General features: G+C 40.2%; 1 pseudogene; it reads right to left on the bottom strand.

Annotated features, from left to right (window-relative positions):
• Nucleotides 1–7593: 7593 nt before the first annotated feature.
• On the bottom strand, nucleotides 7594–7989 carry LOC111155355 (annotated as a pseudogene).
• Nucleotides 7990–8645: the final 656 nt, after the last annotated feature.

Here is an 8645-nt window from a genome sequence, read left to right as displayed (position 1 = left end):
TTGCTGTAGATAAGTCATAGTGTCATACTGATCTCCTGGTCACTGTTTAACCAGTGAGGCAATTTAGAGAAAGAATAATTATCCCAGCCCTGATTTGTATTTCTATAGCAATCTTTTCTCCAAAGGACTTATCTCATTAATGCTCCCCAATTACCACCAGGCAGGTAAATGATCTTATCTCCTTTCACAATGACATATAAGATTTCAGGTTCCACTGAGTCATTGCTTCAAAATGCAGCTGGTGACTGTGTGCTTCAAACTTCTCATGAATCTCCAGACCATGGAATCTGGTAACTGAGAAAAGCCGTGGGAGTCTCAGTCCATAAACTGAGGAAATGTGGTCAGCAGAACCCCTGTGTGGACATTAAAAAAAAAAAAAAAAAAAAAAAAAAGCAAGTGCGAGCAATATCCCTTATTTTTGCATTGACTGACACCTTCCAGAACCGTGGCCATGTCCCAGGGTGTTGAGCTTAGCCTAACCTGCCAGCGATAACAAAGTCTTCCTAATCACATTTGTTAATTCTCAGCCCAACTTACTCTTCCCCTCTCACATCACCTATTTCCAAACACACTGACACTACCTCCACCTTTGCCCAGTTGCCACAGCGTTCCCAAAGATGCATCCACTTCCCCCTGGAGCTCAAGTTTTCTCCAGATGTTGGCAAGCTTACTGAAGGACCTAGTATTGATAAAACTTGGATCCCAGTTTGGTAATACTAATAGGTTGTAGACCTTGTACTCATGTGGAGCACTTCATAATTTTCTGCTATAACAGAACAGCATAGACTGGATGGCTTGAACAACACTTTGTTTATTAACCACAGTGCAGGAAACTGGGAAATCTAAGATCAAGGCACTAGCAGATCCAGTGTCTGGTGAGGGCCCTTTTCCTGGTTATTGTATGTGATCCCTTCTCTCTGTGTCCTCACATGTCCAAGACAGAGAGAGAGAGAGAGAAAGGGCTAGCTCTCTCCCTCTTCTTCTAAGGATGTGAACCCCATAATGGGGGCTCCACCTTCATGACCCCATCACCCCTTAAAGCCCCACCTCCAAATACCATCACACTGGAGCTCCAACATATGACTTAAGGGGTGGGAAGGAGTGGATACAAATACTCAGACCATATCAAGTGGTCTCATTGAAAAAATTATAGCAAATACTGTTATTATCCTCATCATTATTATTGTATGCACACATATAAAGATGTGTATTAGTATTAGACATTATTCAATTCTTAAAAATGGAAATCAGACTTATTTCACTCAACATAATCTCTTCCAGTCCTGTCCATGTTGCTACAAAAGTTGGGTATTCATCCTTTCTGATGGAGGCATAATACTCCATAGTGTATATGGACCACATCTTCCTTATCCATTCGTCAAAAAAAAAAAAAAGATTAATGTTACAACTTAAACAGTAACAACATCAATAACAAAGATCCTATGACAACATTATAATAAGCCTTCAAGGTATTCTAGATTTCTATGAGAATTTGGTAAACACTTACTGAACATTCATTAAACAATTCTACTTGGTATTAAAAACTATATGTTTATTTTGGTAAAAAAAAAAATGGAAACCAGAATCTTCCTGTCTCTTATACTATGTAAGATGTGGTCCATATACACTACAGAGGATAGTCTAAACCACCATCTTATATAGAGTCATTTATTTAATCATTGATTAAGCAGGTACTGTATGCAAGAGGAAACAGCAGTGCACAAGACCCGAAAAGTCCTGCTTTTCTATATAACATATTCAGAGATAATTATGTTAAACTCTATACTGGTAAAATTTGATTGTACAACCTAATGAGAATGAACCTTAGTTCATTAACTACAATGTGTGAGAAACATTACACAAATTTCTTTTTCAATAAATGCATTTAATTTCTGTTTTAAGTCCCCATCCCCACCAAGAAGGCAAAAGAAATTAACTTGAGTCATATGAGGAGTTTCTTTCCACCTATCTGCAGGCTCAAGTCAGGGTTCTGAGGGATGGGTCAATGAGCTGCCAGCTCACTGCAGGGGCCCAACCAATTCATCCAACCACATACATCACCACTGGAACACCCACTCTCCTATTTCTGTGTATTGATTTTAGTTTTTTTCGTATTATGTTAAAATGGGATTTATCTTGATGACAGCATTTTTTGGCACTCTCCTTAAGTTTTGCTCTCAAGTGTCTCACTCACCACACCCCAGGCCCTGAAAGCCAACATCTGAAGGTCCTCCAGATTTATGGTTGGCACTTTCTCAGGATCACCAAGGCTCTGGTTGGAGACCCTTGGCTTGGGTAAATTTCTGAGAGTTGCTATTTATTTCTCAAAGAGATTTCCTCTCCTTCTAAAGCATCGGTACATTTTATTTTATTTTTCTCAAATATATGACAGTAACTCACAAAATCATTGCTTCTAAGCAGATCTTTTCTAATTTCTGGTTTACCTGATTAAGGTCTGGATCCAGACTCTCAAGGAGTTCATCTGCATCCCATCCCCCTCCCTACTCCCTCAGCTGGCTGCTCTTTCTCCTGTGTCAAGGGCAATGTTCATTCTTTTTGGCCTATGGAACTGAGTCAAAGCTCAGAGCCAGAACCAGTTAGCTGTGGATAACAATTTATTTTCATTCCTGAAAGACTGCTAATTGCCCAGCTAACTTCTTCATCCAGAAAATGCTCTTCCTCCAACTAAGCTAACTGCTTCCTGATGGCAGTAAAAAGGTTAGAGCCCATCAGTTACATTGGCTGACACTCAGGATGCGTGCTACTTGAAGTTTACATTTTAAAAAGGCTCATGGGGAAAAAAATCATTCTAAAACCACTTAGACCATCAAATGTGTTCACTGCTGGGGCTGCTTGGGTGGCTCAGTGGGTTAAGCCTCTGCCCTTGGCTCAGGTCATGATCTCAGGGTCCTGGGATCGAGTCCCACATCGGACTCTTTGCTAGGCAGGGAGCCTGCTTCCTCCTCCTCTCTCTCTCTCTCTACTTGTGATATCTCTGTGTCAAATAAATAAAAATCTTTAAAAAATGTGTTCACTGCTTTCTAATTACTCTAGCAACTGCTTTGCAAATAGAAACTTTTAAAACTTACAAATAAAAAATAAACAAGGAAAGGAAATGTACAGCAGTTTCTGTACATTGATGAAACTGAAGAAATTTTATGTTTAGAGCAAGGTATTTTAAAATAATATATATTTCAAAGAGGAAATACTCTTAGTGAAACAAGTTTTTCTTGAAATGAAATATCTTTTTTTTTCCTCCAAGAGATCAGAAAGAGCATTCATAAAACATACATCCTTGAGGTCTATAAATATCCACAACGGCAATAGCATGTGATTATCCAAATAAAATTAGTTTCAGAAACAGAAAGGAGAAGAGGATGTCCAAGTACAGAGAGAGTAGATGATCATTCAGCTGTGATCACTTTTATAGAATTTTTAAATTATTTCTTGCCTTGTTCCAGATAAGATTTTTTTTTTTAAGATTTTATTTATTTATTTGACAGACGGAGATCACAAGTAGGCAGAGAGGCAGAGGAGGAAGCAGGCTCCCTGCTGAGCAGAGAGCCCGATGCGGGGCTCAATCCCAGGACCCTGGGATCATGACCTGAGCCGAAGACAGAGGCTTTAACCCACTGAGCCACCCAGGCGCCCCCAGATAAGATTTAAGATGACCTAAAAGGAGGCATTAGATAATATAAATCAAAGGGGGAGGCAAAAAGAGAAAGAAAAACAATATTTCAGACATAAAATAGAGGCAGGAAAGAAATTCAAAAAGGCTTGTAGAAATAACTCATTGTGAGCGCAAGCATATCTAATATGCTCTGGCTTCACTATTGGCAGAAATGTTTGACTCCTTGGGCTCCTGGGTGGGTCTGTTGGTTAAGCGTCTGCCTTCTGCTCAGGTTGTGATCTCAGGATGCTGGGATGGAGTCCCACATCAGGCTCTCTGTTCAGTGGGGAAACTTTTTCCCTCTCACTCTCCCTCTGTGCTCTCTTTCTCTCACTGTCTCTCAAATAAATAAATAAATAAATATTTTTTTAAAAAAAAGACTTTTGGAGGTGAGATTTGGAAAGGCCCTTAGGAGAGATACCTTACTCAATGCTCATGGCATGGAAATTTGGAAGCCCAGAGGAAGCAAATGGTGGAAGTTGACCCTCTTTTCCTCCAGCCTCGCATCCTTTCTCTCCTTTTGCTGCTTCAGACTCAAACCTTGTCTCTTTTTGTCTGGATGAGTCCTCAATGGCTCACCAAAAAGGAGCAAGACCATGGAGATTTAGAGGCAATGTAACATCACAAAAAGTACCGACAGAAGCTGGTTAACAATCAACTAATCAACAAATACTTTAAACACTTATTGTTCACCATTCACTGCGCTGATCATCAGGTGTGATAAGGATGGTAATACAAAGGAATCCAAAAAGACGTATGAAAGTTAGTAGAACTACTACTTTACTGCTGGTTCCTATCTCACTGAACAAAATTTCACAATCCTTGTGGATCCATTGTTGATCTTTTTTTTTTTTTAAAGATTTTTATTTATTCACTTTTTTGAGGGAAAGAGAGAGCACAAGCAGGGGCAGCAGCAGAGGAGAGGGAGAAGCAGGCTCCAACATGGGGCTGGACCCCGGGACTCTGGGATCATGACCTGAGCTGAAGGCAATTGCTTAACTGACTGAGCCACCTAAGCACCTCTCCATTAGTGATCTCTGAATGCTGTTAATTTTTTCTTCTGTTATCTTAGAAAGAAAATTAAGTGTTCAATCTGAGCATTAAATTTTTATAATTACAACTCATATAGTCTTAGCACATTTAGTAAGACATGCTAGATGTGGAGAAGGAAAGCAGACGTTATCATATTTACTCAAGCAGACCACCTGCCTGCATGGTGCAATCCCCACCTGAAAGGGGAGGTGATGAAAGCTTATGTTTTTTAAAGCATCTTACTTTTTCCTTGTAATACGTATTCCAAAATTGTAGGAGACCATATATGATCTTGTCCATTTATAGAAGCAACAATCACCCAGAAAAATAGAAAAATAGTCCTCTTGTTGCCATAGTGATCATGACTTACAGAGCCAGGCCACCAAAAATCTCATTCAATTGAAAACTGAAGTCCCCAAGTGGCAATAAGCTGAGAAAACTGTAATATTAGGTTCTAAGACACAGCAAGGCCCCTGGACAAGAAGTGAGTGCCTAAACTCCCTCCACCTCATGTCACAGGTAAGGTGGACACACTCACAGAAGTCCACCATCAGATAACTTCTACAGCTGAAAATTGTATCTGTTACATTTTTTAACAGATAGGTTTCTAGGAAAGTGATGAAAAGACAAAGACATACTGGCATGGCAATGAAGTTGATCTTCTACAAAACTGACCTTATTGTAGACATAACTCGTGAGCGCAAGCATATCTAATGGTATCACCTTAATCAAATGGTATCACCTCAAAATGTGGACATGATATAATTCATATGGTTAATAGTTGTGGTATATGGATTTATTAATACCAAATAAAGAAGAGGGTATTACCATTCAGGCCACCACTGTGGACCAAGTGAACGATGCTCCCCAGAGGTGTAAAGCATGGTGGCCCTTCTGCGGAGCACATCTCCAAGACAAGAGGTTGCTTCCTCACCGCCATGTTGATATCATGTGACTCCCACTCCCTTGGCCCTTGAAGCGTACCTGAGCCTGAAGTATGAGAGTGAGAGTCAGCATATGGCAGAATAGTAACACATGGACTTGGAAGCTGCTGGTGAACCTTCCATCCATCAAGTCAACTGAGGAACGGAGTAAGTTCTGCAGTGTAAGACTCCTGAATAAAAGCACAGAACTAACCAAGAAATGGAGAGCTTTTCATATTTCTTGCACCAGTCTTTCCTGAGGCCCACCTGTGTCCCTGTCTTTGGGTTCCACAAGTCATCTCTATATTCTTATAGTCAGCCACCTGTTTTATTTACACTAGCTGACACTTGAAATAAAACAGCTTAAATAACAAACTCCATCCACTGCAGAAAAGCAAGTTCTTCAGCCCACTACAGCTTAATCTTGTTGGGTTTTTTAATGTATTTTATTTATTTATTTGAGAGAGAGAGAGAGAAAGAATGAGCACTAGGGAGAGAAAAGGGAGAGAGAGAAAGCAGACTCCCCAGTGAGCAGGAAGCCTGATGTGGGGCTTGAGTCCTGGGATCATGACCTGAACCAAAATCAAGAGATGGGCACTTAACTGACTAAGCAAGGTACCCCTCAGCTTCATCTTGTTAAAAAAAAAAGTCTTTATCTCAGAGGGCATGAGTGTGGCTCAGTCAGTTAAGTGTCCAACTCTTGCTTTTGGCTCAGGTCATGATCTCAGGGTCCTGGGATGGAGCCCCACCTCTGGCTCTACTCTCAGCAGGGAGTCTGCTTGAGATTCTCTCTCTCCTGTCCCTCTGCCTCTCCATCCCCCATACACACTCTGTCTCTAAAAAAAAATTTTTTTTTAATTTTTTTGAAGTCCTTATCTCTTCTTCCTTCTTTTTTCCTTTGACCTTAGGGAAGTTCCATAAATGTTGGCATTTTCTATTACCTGGTCACATCTGGTGATGGTTCCTGCCTAGTGGAATATATGACATTTCCCTTAGTTACACTTGTCCAGTTTCAGCTTTAACTCTTAATGGCTGGCTGCCCACATCAACTTCCTGATATTTCTCAGTAAAAATAATACTGTCAGCTTATACTTGAGCACTTACTATGTGCTGCACACTGTTCCAGGTACTTTATAATTATTAACTGATTCTTTCAATTAGTCCTCACAATAAGGGAAGTGAGGAAGTGAGTGGTTAAGCCATTTCCCCCAGGACATATCACAAGTCAGTTATGGAGCAGGTATTTGATTCCAGGCAGTCCGGCTCTGGAGCCCAAGCCCACAACCACAGGCAAGCACAGACTCCTTGCAGATTTAAGCTTGTATGTACTCAGAAAGACAATCAGCAACATTCCTCAAGAGATGCTACACTTTTAAGTGTTCCTGGCTTATGGAGAGGTGGTTTGGGACAGTTTTAACTATTTCTAGTGATGTGCAATGCACATACACACACACATGCACACACAATACACACACATAAGTATGTAAATAAATATGCACACACACAGAGGCATACACACACACACACACACACACACACACACACACCCCTCAACACATGGCCAAAGTTGAACTGAGTAGTCACTTCAACTGAGGAAGCCATTAATGCTCTGAGTCTGGAGACCGAGACAAACCCAATCTGGGACAACTTCTCTACAAACCTTAGTATCAAGGTTAAATGAACTGCTTTTAACTGCACTAATGAATGGACTGGACCTTGAAGGATGATAAGACTTCAGGAGGCTTTTTTTTTCTTTTTTTTCTTTTCTTTTTTAGCACAAACACATTTATTTCCTAACCAAAGGGATGATCCTAATTAAATCAACAATTTGAAATAGTTGCATGTAAAATGTTTGTTATAAAAATAATTGGACATAGTAAAGGGGAAAAAGCAGTATAGAGATTTGCTCACTGAACTGAGCTCATTCATCCTCACACCTAATTCCTGTCCAAAAGGATGATGGAATTTTCACTCTGCTTGTTCTTAGATCTGAGTATAGGTGACATTGTTCATGACACGTTCCACTACTAATTTCCCATTTTCCAATTTTCGTGTTATTGTGCTTTCCTTCCCATTCCATTCCTGATATTGAACCAATGCACCATTTGTGAAGTTGTAGACAGTCTGAGTTTTTCTGCCATCAGCTGAAGTTTCTTCAAATTTCCCTTCCAGATTACATGAAAACGATGCTATTTTAAAAGTGCTCTAGTGTTTATGGTGAGTTGTTTGCCATCAAAAGAGATGACACAATCTGGTTTGACCATTGCACCCAGTTTTTGTAGAGCCATTCCCACTCCTACTTCCTTCAAAGCCTTTGCTCTCCACTAAGCGCCATCTTCTTACCAACTGCTGAATGGTGGCCATTTTGGACTTGGACAGGAGCTCATTTGGAGCCAGCAGAGCAGAATGGGGCATAGGAAGCGTGGCTTATTGCCTTTTTTTTTTTTTTTAATGGATCAACCTTATCTCAGAAAAGCCTCTTGCTTTGAAATCAGAGTTGCCAGTTGTTGAGCCTCGTGCCTGTGGAAAATGGAAGATGGAAGGCAGGCTCTAGGAACTGCATGTGTGTTCTGGTATATTCAAGTGCCCACAAAAGCAGTGTAACTAACTCCAACTCACAGGGAAATACATTGAATTTCAGATGTATCTGGTCTACAGAAATCACAGGTTCATACAGAAATGAGGTTTGGAACCAGAAACATAAAATGTGTAGTAGGGAAAGTGAGTTTTGACAAGGAAGTGTTACATTTTCTCTTTAGAGTTATTGGAAATAAACAGCTTCCCATCTACTATAGTATTCTCTTCACCATTACAGAAGGCCTCCAATTACTCTTTTGTGCTAATGCTGTTGACATGTTGATATTTTTATTAATGTGTAGTTGACAATAATATATTAGTTTAAGGAGTATTCACTTATTTGTGGAACATTACAAATAGCATGGAGGACATGGGGAGTTAGGAGAAGGGAGTTGGGGGAAATTGGAAGGGGAGGTGAACAATGAGAGACTCTAGACTCTGAA

The sequence above is a fragment of the Enhydra lutris genome, unplaced genomic scaffold, assembly GCF_002288905.1.
Source record: "Enhydra lutris kenyoni isolate GAN:26980312 unplaced genomic scaffold, ASM228890v2 scaffoldscaffold41, whole genome shotgun sequence".
NCBI classification, from domain to species: Eukaryota; Metazoa; Chordata; class Mammalia; order Carnivora; family Mustelidae; genus Enhydra; species Enhydra lutris.
Note: the sequence above shows the minus strand (reverse complement) of the source record. Positions and strands in the feature narration are given on the sequence as shown.